Here is a 15895-nt window from a genome sequence, read left to right on the forward strand (position 1 = left end):
TAGTATGAAGTGAGAAAATAAACACGAAGAACAAAAAGTTCCTGAGAAGCATATAAGTCATTACCTCTTCTCATATCATAACATTTGCTTTAGTATGAAGTAAAAAAGTAAATAGTTTAGGGTTCTGAAGCATAATATGACACCAGATTCTTATTGTAGGCGCTATCGGAAACGCAAAAACGGGGAGTTGTCCATTCTTTTGTCGAACAGTCTGTTCCCTTTCATGCATTACTCTGGCTAGGAGATTCTTATTTAAGGACTTGTGGGTATCAAGTTCTTCAGCAGAATAAGCCCTATGTTATTGTGCTAATTACGGTATGGAAAAAAATGCAACAAAGACGAGTTCCCCTAAAGCAGTGAGGATATTTGCACATGTCTGTATTCAGCAATGACTGCCAGCTGCCACAATACTTCACAGAATCCATGCGGCAGGCAACACAACTGTGCGTGAGCTTCAGACTTCATACAGTAAGACGTCAGGAGATAGATGGAAATGTCAAATTAACATCGCTTTCCGAGTCGTATTCAATCCAGGGAATGAGGTGTTATTAAGGTAGTTGAGCGTTCTAGCAATTACACTTTTATAGTTCCAATATGTGTATTCCAATAGCCAAAAGAACCCGTTAGTGTGAAACCATCTGGAACTGCATTAATATCAAACTGCAAGAACTTGAGACAATACGTGGACTCTTCTCTTCGCTGGGTGACCTATTATTGTTATTTAGGATTCTCTCCGCCTTAGTAGTAATACAAATGGAACTTCAGAGGCGCTTTCCGCTATTCTTGACAAACATCAGCAACTTGTAATCACTGCGAGTTACAACTGCGTGATGATAATAGTTCAGGTTGTCAGTAGTTTTGGTGGTGTTATGCTGTCAAACTGCTTACAGTAACGTTAATGGTGGCGCACGTAATTTAGGGCTGACTACCTGCTTAAAAATGGTTAAAATGGCTCTGAGCACCATGGGACTTAACTTCTGAGGTCATCAGTCCCCTTGAAGTTAGAACTACTTAAAGCTAACTAACCTAAGGACATCACACACCTCCGTGCTCGAGGCAGAATTCGAACCTGCGACCGCAGCGGTTGCGCGGTTCCAGACTGTAGCGCCAAGAACCGCTCGGCCACCCCTGCCGGCGACTACCTACTTAAGTAAAGATAGTGTTGTGGTGTCGTCGCTTCTCTTTATTTGGCCTCAGCTTGAGTAATAGAATTTTACGAACATAGTACACCATTCGCGAGCTGCTAATGATACAGTATGACTACAGAGATCAACGTGCGGGTATTACATTAATTCTGCAATGAATTGCTTAACAGATATTACCCTCAGCTATGCAGCTAGAATTACTCATTACACAGGTACTCTATGTTGCATTTGGTTAAGTGATCTTTTCGCTACAATCCTGCTTCTACTGTTCGTAAATACTTGTATACTTCAAAAATGGTTCAAATGGCCCTGAGCACTATGGGACTTAATTTCTTAGATCATCAGTCCGCTAGAACATAGAACTACTTAAACCTAACTAACCTAAGGACATCAGACACATTCATGCCCGAGACAGGATTCGAACCTGCGACCGTAGCGGTCACTCGTTTCCAGACTGTAGCGCCTAGAACCGCTCGGCCATATTTGACTAAATATGAACGACAATCTGATTCGTATATATATGACATGGGTTAGCCCCGGCACAAAGCAATAACTAAGGGTTGGATGCCGTTGAAGTCCCGTTACATTGATAGCAAGACAAATGTGCGCAAATCACCTCTACTGCATCAAAGCGTCACAGCGCGGTGAGGAAAATTTGTGACCGTTTGGGCTTCGAACATGGACCTCCTGCTTACTAAACAGATGTGCTAATTACTGCACTATAATTTTTTTAAGTTTGAGAAGACTTTCAGCACCAGGAAGGCGGAGGGAAAGAGTGCAGGGGTCGAAGATCCGGGGCCTCGCCACAATGCTTCCCCCATACCTGTCGCTGAGCAGCTGCGTTATTCCCATGTTTGAACCCATATATTCCTTTAATTTGATGTAGTAATTAAGGTAAAATAAATTACAGTTGCTGCCTCCAGTGGGGTGCATTCCTTGTAGAACATTACGTATACCAGTGAACAGGGTGACGGAAAAATACATAACAAACGTCTCATTCAGAAATATATTCACAATTTAGATTATTATGCACTGGATGCATATCTACATCTACATCTACATCTATACTCCGCGAGCCACCTTACGGTGTGTGGCGGAGGGTACTTATTGTACCACTATCTGATCCCCCCTTCCCTGTTCCATTCACGAATTGTGCGTGGGAAGAACGACTGCTTGTAAGTCTCCGTATTTGCTCTAATTTCTCGGATCTTTTCGTTGTGATCATTACGCGAGATATATGTGGGCGGTAGTAATATGTTGCCCATCTCTTCCCGGAATGTGCTCTCTCGTAATTTCGATAATAAACCTCTCCGTATTGCGTAACGCCTTTCTAGAAGTGTCCGCCACTGGAGCTTGTTCAGCATCTCCGTAACGCTCTCGCGCTGACTAAATGTCCCCATGACGAATCGCGCTGCTTTTCGCTGGATCATGTCTATCTCTTCTATTAATCCAACCTGGTAAGGGTCCCATACTGATGAGCAATACTCAAGAATCGGACGAACAAGCGTTTTGTAAGCTACTTCTTTCGTCGATGAGTCACATTTTCTTAGAATTCTTCCTATGAATCTCAACCTGGCGCCTGCTTTTCCCACTATTTGTTTTATGTGATCATTCCACTTCAGATCGCTCCGTATAGTAACTCCTAAGTATTTTACGGTCGTTACCGCTTCCAATGATTTACCACCTATGGCATAATCGTACTGGAATGGATTTCTTCCCCTATGTATGCGCATTATATTACATTTATCTACGTTTAGGGAAAGCTGCCAGCTGTCGCACCATGCATTAATCCTCTGCAGGTCTTCCTGGAGTATGTACGAGTCTTCTGATGTTGCTACTTTCTTGTAGACAACCGTGTCATCTGCAAATAGCCTCACGGAGCTACCGATGTTGTCAACTAAGTCATTTATGTACATTGTAAACAATAAAGGTCCTATCACGCTTCCTTGCGGTACTCCCGAAATTACCTCTACATCTGCAGATTTTGAACCGTTAAGAATGACATGTTGTGTTCTTTCTTCTAGGAAATCCTGAATCCAATCACAAACCTGGTCCGATATTCCGTAAGCTCGTATTTTTTTCACTAAACGTAAGTGCGGAACCGTATCAAATGCCTTCCTGAAGTCCAGGAATACGGCATCAATCTGCTCGCCAGTGTCTACGGCACTGTGAATTTCTTGGGCAAATAGGGCGAGCTGAGTTTCACATGATCTCTGTTTGCGGAATCCATGTTGGTTATGATGAAGGAGATTTGTATTATCTAAGAACGTCATAATACGAGAACACAAAACATGTTCTATTATTCTACAACAGATTGACGTAAGTGAAATAGGCCTATAATTATTCGCATTTGATTTATGACCCTTCTTGAAAATGGGAACGACCTGCGCTTTCTTGCAGTCGCTAGGTACTTTACGTTCTTCCAGCGATCTACGATAAATTGCTGATAGAAAGGGGGCAAGTTCTTTAGCATAATCACTGTAGAATCTTAAGGGTATCTCGTCTGGTCCGGATGCTTTTCCGCTACTAAGTGATAGCAGTTGTTTTTCAATTCCGATATCGTTTATTTCAATATTTTCCATTTTGGCGTCCGTGCGACGGCTGAAGTCAGGGAGCGTGTTACGATTTTCCGCAGTGAAACAGTTTCGGAACACTGAATTCAGTATTTCTGCCTTTCTTCGGTCGTCCTTGTTTCGGTGCCATCGTGGTCAACGAGTGACTGAATAGGGGATTTAGATCCGCTTACCGATTTTACATATGACCAAAACTTTTTAGGGTTCTTGTTTAGATTGTTTGCCAATGTTTTATGTTCGAATTCGTTGAATGCTTCTCTCATTGCTCTCTTTACGCTCTTTTTCGCTTCGTTCAGCTTTTCCTTATCAGCTATGATTCGACTACTCTTAAACCTATGATGAAGCTTTCTTTGTTTCCGTAGTACCTTTCGTACATGATTGTTATACCACGGTGGATCTTTCCCCTCGCTTTGGACCTTAGTCGGTACGAACTTATCTAAGGCGTACTGGACGATGTTTCTGAATTTTTTCCATTTTTGTTCCACATCCTCTTCCTCAGAAATGAACGTTTGATGGTGGTCACTCAGATATTCTGCGATTTGTGCCCTATCACTCTTGTTAAGCAAATATATTTTCCTTCCTTTCTTGGAATTTCTTATTACACTTGTAGTCATTGATGCAACCACTGACTTATGATCACTGATACCCTCTTCTACATTCACGGAGTCGAAAAGTTCCGGTCTATTTGTTGCTATGAGGTCTAAAACGTTAGCTTCACGAGTTGGTTCTCTAACTATCTGTTCGAAGTAATTCTCGGACAAGGCAGTCAGGATAATGTCACAAGAGTCTCTGTCCCTGGCTCCAGTTCTGATTGTGTGACTATCCCATTCTATACCCGGTAGATTGAAGTCTCCCCCTATTACAATAGTATGATCACGAAACTTCTTCACGACGTTCTGCAGGTTCTCTCTGAGGCGCTCAACTACTACGGTTGCTGATGCAGGTGGTCTATAGAAGCATCCGACTATCATATCTGACCCACCTTTGATACTTAACTTAACCCAGATTATTTCACATTCGCATTCGCTAATAACTTCACTGGATATTATTGAATTCTTTACTGCTATAAATACTCCTCCACCATTGGCGTTTATCCTATCCTTGCGGTATATATTCCATTCTGTGTCTAGGATTTCGTTACTGTTCACTTCCGGTTTTAACCAACTTTCCGTTCCTAATACTGTATGCGCACTATTTCCTTCAATAAGAGATACTAATTCAGGAACCTTGCCCTGGATACTCCTGCAGTTTACCAATATTACGTTAACTTTTCCTGTTTTTGGTCTCTGAGGACGGACGTTCTTTATCAATGATGATAATGTCCTCTCTGGTAAGCCGTCAGGTATTTTATCGTTTCGCCCAAGGGGGGGTCCCTCTAACCTAAAAAACCCCCGTGTGCACGCCACACGTACTCTGCTACCCTAGTAGCTGCTTCCGGTGTGTAGTGCACGCCTGACCTGTCTAGGGGGGCCCTACAGTTCTCCACCCAATAACGGAGGTCGATGAATTTGCAACCATTATAGTCGCAGAGTCGTCTGAGCCTCTGGTTTAGACCCTCCACACGGCTCCAAACCAGAGGACCGCGATCGACTCTGGGCACTATGCTGCAGATATTAAGCTCAGCTTGCACTCCGCGTGCGATGCTGGTTGTCTTCACCAAATCAGCCAGCTGCCGGAAGGAACCAAGGATGGCCTCAGAACCCAAGCGGCAGGCGTCATTCGTTCCGACATGTGCTACTATCTGCAGCCGGTCACACCCAGTGCGTTCAATAGCTGCCGGAAGGGCCTCCTCCACATTACGGACGAGACCCCCCGGCAAGCACACCGAGTGCACACTGGCATTCTTCCCCGACCTACCCGCTATTTTCCTGAGGGGCTCCATAACCCGCCTAACGTTGGAGCTCCCTATAACTAATAGGCCCGCCCTCTGTGACTGTCGGGACCTTGCCGGAGAATCGGCCACTGGCCCAACAGGCGAGGCATCCTGTGGTGGCTCGGAAACGATGTCATCACCACTAGGAAGCACCCCGTACCTGTTGGAAAGGGGTAAGGCAGCTGCCACGCGGCCAGATCCCACCTTTGCCTTTCGGCCAGGCACGCGCGAGCCCACCACTGTCCGCCATTCACCCTGGAGTGATGGCTGACCGGTAAGATGCTCACTGCCGGAAGACGCAGCGACATCAGGGGTTCCATGTGATTCCAAGGCCACCGAAGTAGGCATAGGTCTCACCACAGTTGCCCCAACGCCACTACGAGCCGGCGCCTGCGCCTCGAGCTCGATGAGCCTAACAGACAAAGCCTCCACCTGCCCCCGAAGAGTGGCCAATTCTCCTTGCGTCCGCTCACAACAACCACAGTCCCTACACATGACTATGTTTACCCTACTCTATACGGTGACAAATTCCCAAGATAATCTTCTGATGAGCTACTCTGATAATCAAGAAACACTCACTGAAATACGAGACGCGAAAACTACGCTAGGTTTTCCCAGAAAAACTATTTAAAAGCTAAGCGCAGCAAATAAGTACAAAAACGCTTTATACAAACAGTACTCGCTGCTGCTGGTGCTCTCGCTCTGGCTGTCACAAGACAACTGCTGATTCAAGTGACTAGTGGCTAACGGCCGCGAAACAAACAAAAGACGGTTTTAGGGCGCTTTCTGTTCTAAACGATCAAGAAAACACTAAGAAATCTAACACGAAAACTACGTAAAGTTTTATCAAGAACTGTTAGTTACTATGCAGAGCAGATAAACACAAATAGAATCCCTTCCTTAGTGGAAGGTCGTAAACAAAATGCAAAATAAACGCTTTATACAAACAGTACTCGCTGCTGCTGGTGCTCTCGCTCTGGCTGTCACAAGACAACTGCTGATTCAAGTGACTAGTGGCTAACGGCCGCGAAACAAACAAAAGACGGTTTTAGGGCGCTTTCTGTTCTAAACGATCAAGAAAACACTAAGAAATCTAACACGAAAACTACGTAAAGTTTTATCAAGAACCGTTAGTTACTATGCAGAGCAGATAAACACAAATAGAATCCCTTCTTTAGTGGAAGGTCGTAAACAAAATGCAAAATAAACGCTTTATACAAACAGTACTCGCTGCTGCTGGTGCTCTCGCTCTGGCTGTCGGTCGATTTCTTATGTGAGATTATTTAGTTTTCGTGTTTGGATTAATGTATCGATGTTTAGCTTTCAATTGCATGTTTTCTGCTTGTAGGGAAATTTGCCAGAGATCTTCGGTATTCTCTGCCATGCTAACCTGGACTCCCCAGAATCCGAAAATTCAACTGCCGCCTGTCGACAGGCGGGTTGTGTACCACCAGGGGTAAAGTTGACTTTTCTTGCATAGTTCATGTTTGCTTGTGTCTGTAAGGAAGCCATATATTTTTCTACAAATGAAAAAACATTACGGAGCCTGATGGATTTTACCAAATAAAATAGTTCTAATTTTAGAACCAACGTAAAACAATATTCCAGGAATAAAAAAAGTGAAAGAATAGTATTCTACTTCTAATCAAAAAAACTGTCCCCCTATTTGTAGCCCACATAAAGCAATAGATAAAAAAATTTGAAACCATTCCTTATATTTGTTTTTCTTCTTCAGCTTAAAATGTTCTTCTGCAATGTAAAACATGTCCTCTTCTAAGTTTTGCTTGTTACGACGTAAAACACAAATAACTATTTTTCTTTGCGGGCGGCTAACATTTCCAGTCGGGTTGTAAAGCTTCAGTAATCGGTATATGACTTCCTGCGGTTCTGTTGACAGTGCTAATTTCTTCCTAGTCCAGTTCCAAATTCTGATTCTATTTTCACATAAGAAGATGTGCGCTACAGTATCTACAAGGCGACAATTGTCGCAGTATGGAGATGGTCTCAATCTGATTTTCCATAATCGTACCGCTGAAGGTACAGTTTTGTTTACAACATCGCACCATACGGCACTGACTCTAGTTGGGAGAATTTTATTGTTGATATTTTTCCTGACGTTCCTCCAGTTTTTTGTAGGTTAATTTACTGGAATTGGTTTGTGAAGACGATGTCTGGTAATATAATGATCACAGACGGTGCTAGTGTTGGTCTGTGCTGGTGGAAGTCTTATACAGCTCCAATCGCCATATTGCTTTCGGACGTAATCTAGGCTGGCATTCTACAGTAACAGGAGCGTTCCTATCCCCAGGATCTAACGAGAGGAACAGAAGTTTCGTGATGTCTGTCTTAGTGGCATGTATTTGTTTAAAAGCACGTCTTTAATTCCAAGTCCTCCGGTTTGCCTCTGCTAAGTCGCCGTGTGGAAGGAAACTTTTGAAGATATTTTGTTTCCACATGTACCAAGAGGCTACAGCTAATATTTTATGTGCAGTGACCTGCGGTATCGGTCAGACGGCTGCGACATGATTTATTTTGCTAAGTATGTATGTATTTATAAACTGAACTTTCTGCAGCCGGTCTAACGATCGCAAGTCATGGTATTTCAACAAGGTTCCGATGACATTAAGTTTCCGCTCCCAATTGTTCGTGACCATGCGCTTGGGATTCTCCCTTAACAACAATCCGAGTTGGAGTCTCTCTTCAGTTACATCCAGCCAGTGCGCACCTATTGCAATATTGTAAGAACCGAGATGCAGTATTTTGGATTTACAATTTTGTAAATTATTGGTAAGAACTTATGAGACCAAGCTGCTTAGGTTATCTGTCCCTAAGCTTACACAATACTTAATCTAACTTAAACCGACTTACTCTATGGACAACACACACCTTTGCCGGAGGGAGGACTCGAACCCCCGACGGTGGGTACAATCGGGACACAGCAGCCAACCTCTCTGCAGCACCTATCTACACATGCTCCTCGTCAGACGCGAATTCCCCCGGTCCATTATTCCACTCTCTCGCGGCCACACTGTATTCCCTCGTGGTTTCGGACGATGACGGGCGTCTAGGACTGAAAACATTCGATGACCCATCGAGACCTGAGTAATTACACTGGATGTTTCAGGAGGAATAGAAAATCTTGTAGGAGATGGTAGTATTGACAAATTGCAGAAAAAATGCCATATAGCACGTGTCCAATTTTTATTGCGTACATATAGCTGGGTTCAATGCATTTTCGTTTCGTATGTTGGTCCTTACTGGGCCCAGTTGTCTACACTTCCTTGAAAATGAGCTTCCAGCTTTATTGGAAGAGGTTCATTTGGTTACAAGGATGCGTATGTTCCTCCAGCATGACGGGGCTCCTGCACATTCTAGCCGTCAGGTGACGCAGTATCCAAACCTAACATTTCCCGGAAGATGGATCAGTAGATATGGGCAATTTTCTGGCCTTCAAGGCCCCCGGACCTTATCTCTTTATCTCTTTGGATTTTTGCCTGCGGGGATGGTTAAAGGTGAAGTCTACGAAGAAGAAGTAAACCCAAGAGCCGATTTGATCGTTCGGATCATGAATAGTAGCTACACGTGGTGTTATCAAGAGAACTCAAATATGCATTGAAGTTGGTGTGGGAATTTTTGAAAATCAACTTTGAACACCCTCATTTGCCTTTGCTTTTGAGTCTGTTAGGGTTACGTACTAACAACTGTATCTCTGTACTCAATAAAAAGTGGACGCATTTATTTGGAATTTTTTTATGCAATTCGTCTGTACTAGCACCTGCTAAAATATCTACTATTCCTCCTGATACACCCTGTATATATGGATATATGTGTGATGTCTGTTCTTTCGGACATGTCCGAAAGAAAATGCTTCTGGCATCCTGCAACTACCTTCGATCTAGTTGCAGGGGCTGATAGAGATTTCAGAGCTGCTTGGCTGTCTGAATAAAAGTAGATGCTACGATTTTTGTAGGATCTACTCTAATTCTCCTCCGTGCATATGCTGGTAGAAGATACCGTGTAATACTGTGGCCATCTTCCCTAAAGACATTCTAGGCAGTACACCAGACCCAGTACTTTCATCTGTTTTCGGCTTGTCAGTAAACCACTATAATATGTCTCCTGCAGGGTGTAGTGGTTCATTCTTCCACTGCTTCCTGCTTCCAACTGTTACATGGCAAGATTTATTGAAACAGCTAGAAGTTATTGTATACTTAGTCGGCATTTCCCCAGCCATCGCCATACTGTTTTGGGATTCCGTATATTCTAACTATATCCAGTTATTTCCAATTTTTAACCTTTATGTCCCTGCCACTCCCTCCATTTTAAGCCACAGGTGTAATGGAGGCATGTCTGTCATAATATCCATCTCAAGAGTGGATGTCTTGCTAATGCCATCTGTTTGTGAAAGCAGGGCAGTCTTTCCACTTTGTTAGACTCCCTAGCAGCCACCTTCTGTTCGACTTTGTTCATATAATAGGCCAATGAATTATCATTGGTCTTTTTGCAGAGGTGTATATCCAGTACGAACTGGGTTTAGACCCCAGTTTACCCTACAGCAGCTTCTAGTGCTTATAAGATTATCTTTCACAGTGGAACGTATTCTTTATGTGAGGTTTCATAATAGTTTTCCATCCAGGGCTACCTCTAGATACACTACAACTCTCTCTAAAGTTTCATCGAGACACATAATTTTTCAATATGTGTGCTGGACATGCTTCCCCATAAATAATTCTACACCAATTTTCGTGGGGCTCGTCTTTAAATACTTTTTCACAATGTTCAGTGCACATAGGTTTAACAGTACTAGCAAATTTTCTGAGTCTTACTATGAATAAATTGTCTACTTATTCTATTCAAGAGTAGTCTCTCGCATTCAGCTCATCTATGAGTTCATTCACCACTAGGTTCTGCATCTCTAACCACTTACTCGAAGGTCGTAATACTAGAACCCCCTCGACATCCAGGAAGACACAGAGAGCATCCAGAAAGGGTAGTGTTTTTTCCACCTTCCCAACAAGTTGGTGAAGTGTTAGTTCACATTATTTGCTTCGCAAGTATTATGAAAATGTGGCAGTTCATAGATAAAATTACATATTCACAACAACAAAAAATATGTCGTCGGAAAACGTAAGTGGCATTATGAGTTTGGCTGTACGGTAAGGTTGTCGCTTTGACACTAAGGATTATTAAAAGTAGCAAGACGAATTTTGCTAGAGCGTTGTCTTACGATTCCCTCATTGAATTTGCATCTGCCTGCTTGTAGTTCTGCTACAAGAGAATTTAAAAAATCTGTCTTACAGCGAGTCTCGAAAGGCGAACAAAGGCAGCGTGCACCTGACAAGCAAACACGTTACCTTTTTTTTTTTTAATTCACTAGAAACAGTAACAAAAATGGCTACAATGAAATGACATAAATAAGGTGACAGATAATTTCAGTCATGAATTACAGCATTCAAAAAATGAGTCTTTAGTAGTAGCACAATTTAGCACCTTCACTGTCACATTCAACTGGTGGCAGTTCAGCACGCACATTTTCTTCTTCTGCAGCCGGTTCCTCATCATTTCCCAGACCCAAATTAATCATTCAGTAAATCCTTGATATGTGTTCTTTCCAGGGTAAATTACATGGACAGAAGAGAAGTCCCGAACAGCGACATCGCAAAATATTTCACTGCCTTGTTATTTTTGTCAGTTCCAGCCTTCTAAACGCATCTATAGGGAGTTCAAGATCTTCCTTTATATCAGACACCAGATGTTTCTCGCCATATTCTTGTATCTGCTGTACTGCTGATTTATTTTTCATGTGTGACTTGCAGGTGAGGTTAGGGTCGGGAACGTGATCCAATCCATTCCCTCTCTACTAGGAATCCAGTTCCTAACCTATACCCATTCGGTTGAAGACAATTCGGAGCATGTTACCATATTTCTTATTGTGATTCTGACATTTGAGTATTTTCTCGAATTCATTTTCCATATACATCTTGTATTCAATATGTTCATCGCTCCCAATATTGTTAAAAACATAAATTGTATATTTGCCCATTAACCAAATCACTGCGTTATTTTTTGCCTGAGGGTAGTAACTTTCCTCTGGTCTGAAGAAAATGTTAGTCGGTACATTGTTTGCTGAAGTTCTTGTTATTTGAGCAATTTTCTCCCTGGTCCACCTCCAGTTGATAATCCGATCTCCACAAGTGTAACGATGAGGCACACTATCAACGAGGTTGCATTTGCTGCAGAGGTTTGTGTCACTTAAACCGACGGCAAAGAGACGCTCATTAGTGCTGATGATGTTGTTGACTACCTTGTACCACGCTGTTCTCACGTCAGACGAAAGAACATCACTACTGATGTTTTTCCAGACCACATTCCATGCTATTCCAGCATATTTGGTTTCTATGTTATTTTTCCTTTCATGTTTCCGCCTTTCAGCTAAAATCGCCTTTGCTGTAACGTTTTTGGAGTTTAAAATCTTTTTGCTGAGATAACTTAGTTCAAGATAATACTCCCTAATGTGTTTCAGCTTAAAACTTATTTTTTGTATATTTATCGGCGGCTCTACACTTTCTGGCCTGACAATATCGTATAGTTTTGCTGTAATGCACCCTGGATCATTACACATTATGCTCCATGTTCGTTTGACATACAATGCCATCGCTTTAGGCTTGATGTCGGTTAGACCCATTCCTCCATTGCTTGGATCCAAAACTGCTGTCTTCACCGGCACTCGAAACAATTCCCCTTTCAACAAGAACTTTGCTAAGGTGGACATGATCGTCTTCGCCACCATTGATGGAATGGGGAGAACCTGTGCTATGTAGTAGGCCTTGGATAAAATATACGTGTTGATAAGGAGCTAGCGAACATGTGCGGGCAGTTGACGTACTTATTGGCTCAGTAGCCGCTATGGCATAAGAGACGAGAGTAGTTGTATTTCCCGTGTGGAACCACTTTCGTTGACTCAAAAGCATTAACTGATCTTATGTCACATCTCAAGAAAAAATCACTCGCGGTATTCAATTGAAATGACACGACAATATCAAGTTAATTTAGCAGTATAGTTCTGTGCCATCAAGGAAGTAATTCGTCAGTAACAGAGTTGCCAAACATATTCTGCGCTGTTGCCAAGTTTCAGTTATACTGCCAGGAAGAATACCAGCTGATGTGTTCTGTGAGTGTCCTCGGAAGTGACTATAGCTTCGTCTCAAAGTTGCGGGTGACAAGGGCCGCAAGGTCATCATTATAAGTCAATGAGTCTTATTCGCATTTCTGTAACTATTTTTAGGGGCTAGAGTGCAATTACTTATACTACATCGATGCAGTGAATGCAAACTAAATGTCATAAATTAATAACTGCGACGATTATTTGTGTTTTACTGTCTTAATCGTGCCGAAACCTTGAAAGCGTATTCACCAGACGCGTTTCACAATTTTGGCGCTTCTCCAGTGGTTGAGTTGGCAATGTATATTTGCTGTACAATATTGTTATTGATATCACTGTCATTGGCATATCCCCCAGAAGACAGGCATGGCCTGGGTTATTGTTGTCAGCTTTCCTGACGGATATTCTGCCTTTGCTCGAAACATGAAGACTTAAGGTGAATTCGAACATTCCATATGGCGAAAATTTGATGTTTCTTTTCTTCCAGCTCTAACATTCAAATAACAGTTACAATAAGCGGCAGAAAAGCGCCTGTGAACCAACAGTTAATAATGCAATCATAATTAATGGAGTCTGACAAATTCCATCTGTCATCTGATAATTGTGAAGAACCACTTTTTTCATCTTCACAGCACTGCAGTATGAACTCAAGGGTTTCATAGGATACCTATATTTAATTTCGTTGTGATCGTTTTCAATGACAGTAGGGGAGGAGCAAAACCATCTGACTTGAAATATACTTTTCCAGCGGGATTTGAATCTTTGGCTACAGTTGCAGTAGCACGTCCAGTGAGGTATCAAGAATGTGAGCAATCACTCATTGGTATAGTATAGGCTACGGCAGAAAGAAGCAGGTTTCCGACAAAGTAAACGATGAGAGACTCTGTCGCAGTCACTTTCTAAACAGGAATTGTTCAGAAAATTACAACTATATCTAGTGAAATGAGTAGGTTGATGCAGCTCCAGTGCGGCACTATCACTGATTTGTCAACCATTTTCCCAATGGCACTTAAGATAAAGATGTGTGTGTGTGTGTGTGTGTGTGTGTGTGTGTGTTCTTTCGGAGATTTCAGAAAGAACCGACACTACGAATCGAAATAGACAGCCTTGTTAAGCAATTAAAGATTGAAGACGAATTGCATAAAAAATTCCGTATAAATGCGTCCACATTTTACTGAGTACAGGGATACAGCTGTTAGTACGTAACCCTAACAGACTCAAAGCAAAGGCAAATGAGGACGTTCAAAGTTGATTTTCAAAAATTCCCCCACCAAATTCAACGCATATTTGAGTTCTCTTGATAACACCACGTGTAGCTCTTGTGAGGTCGTCTTTGCGTTCTTTTATGAGGACTGCACTATTCATGATCCGAACGATCAAATCGGCTCTTGGGTTTATTTTTTCTTTGTAGACTTCGCCTTTAACCATCCCCGCAGGCAAAAATCCAAACAGATGTTTTGTTGTTGTTGTTGTTGTTGTGGTCTTCAGTCCTGAGACTGGTTTGATGCAGCCCTCCCTGCTACTCTATCCTGTGCAAGCTTCTTCATCTCCCAGAACCTACTGCAACCTACATCCTTCTGAATCTGCTTGGTGTATTCATCTCTTGGTCTCCCTCTACGATTTTTACCCTCCACGCTGCCCTCCAATACTAAATTGGTGATTCCTTGATGCCTCAGAACATGTCCTACCAACCGATCCCTTCTTCTAGTCAAGTTGTGACACAAACTTCTCCCCAATCCTATTCAACACCTCCTCATTAGTTATGTGATCTACCCACCTAATTTTCAGCATTCTTCTGTAGCACCACATGTCGAAAGCTTCTATTCTCTTCTTGTCCAAAATATTTATCGTCTTCCATACATGGCTACACTCCATACAAATACTTTCAGAAACGACATCCTGACACTTAAATCTATACTTGATGTTAACAAATTTTTCTTCTTCGGAAACGCTTTCCTTGCCATTGCCAGTCTACATTTTATATCCTCTCTACTTCGACCATCATCAATTATTTTGCTCCCCAAATAGCAAAACCCCTTTACTACTTTAAGTGTCTCATTTTCTAATCTAATTCCCTCAGCATCACCCGACTTAATTCGAATACATTCCATTATCCTCGTTTTGCTTTTGTTGATGTTCATCTTATATCCTCCTTTCAAGACACTATCAATTCCGTTCAACTGCTCTTCCAAGTCCTTTGCTGTCTCTGACAGAATTACAATGTCATCGGCGAACCTCAAAGTTTTTATTTCTTCTCCATGGATTTTAATACCTACTCCGAATTTTTCTTTTGTTTCCTTCACTGCTTGCTCAATATACAGATTGAATAACATCTGGGAGAGGCTACAACCCTGTCTCACTCCCTTCCCAACCACTGATTACCTTTCATGCCCCTCAACTCTTATAACTGCCATTTGGTTCCTATACAAATTGTAAATAGCCTCTTGCTCCCTGTATTTTACCCCTGCCACCTTCAGAATTTGAAAGAGAGTATTCCAGTCAACATTGTCAAAAGCTTTCTCTAAGTTTACAAATGCTAGAAACGTAGGTTTGCCTTTCCTTAATCTAGCTTCTAAGATAAGTCGTAGGGTCAGAATTGCCTCACGTGTTCCAATATTTCTACGGAATCCAAACTCATCTTCCCCTAGGCCGGCTTCTACTAGTTTTTCCATTCGTCTGTAAAGAATTCGCGTTAGTATTTTGCAGCCGTGACTTATTAAACTGACAGTTCGGTAATTTTCACATCTGTCAATACCTGCTTTCTTTGGGATTGGAATTATTATATTTTTCTTGAACTCTGAGGGAATTTCGTCTATCTCATACATCTTGCTCATCAGATGGTAGAGTTTTGTCAGGACTGGCTCTCCCAAGGCCATCATTAGTTCTAATGGAATGTTGTCTACTCCCGAGGCCTTGTTTCGACTCAGGTTTTTCAGTCCTCTGTCAAACTCTTCACGCAGTATCATATCTCCCATTTCATCTTCATTTACATCCTCTTCCATTTCCATAATATTGTCCTCAAGTACATCGTCCTTGTATAGACCCTCTATACACTCCTTCCACCTTTCTGCTTTCCCCTTCTTTACTTAGAACTGAGTTTCCATCTGAGCTCTTAATATTCATACAAGTGGCTCTCTTTTCT

This window comes from Schistocerca piceifrons, chromosome 3 (assembly GCF_021461385.2).
Source record: "Schistocerca piceifrons isolate TAMUIC-IGC-003096 chromosome 3, iqSchPice1.1, whole genome shotgun sequence".
Taxonomy (NCBI): Eukaryota; Metazoa; Arthropoda; class Insecta; order Orthoptera; family Acrididae; genus Schistocerca; species Schistocerca piceifrons.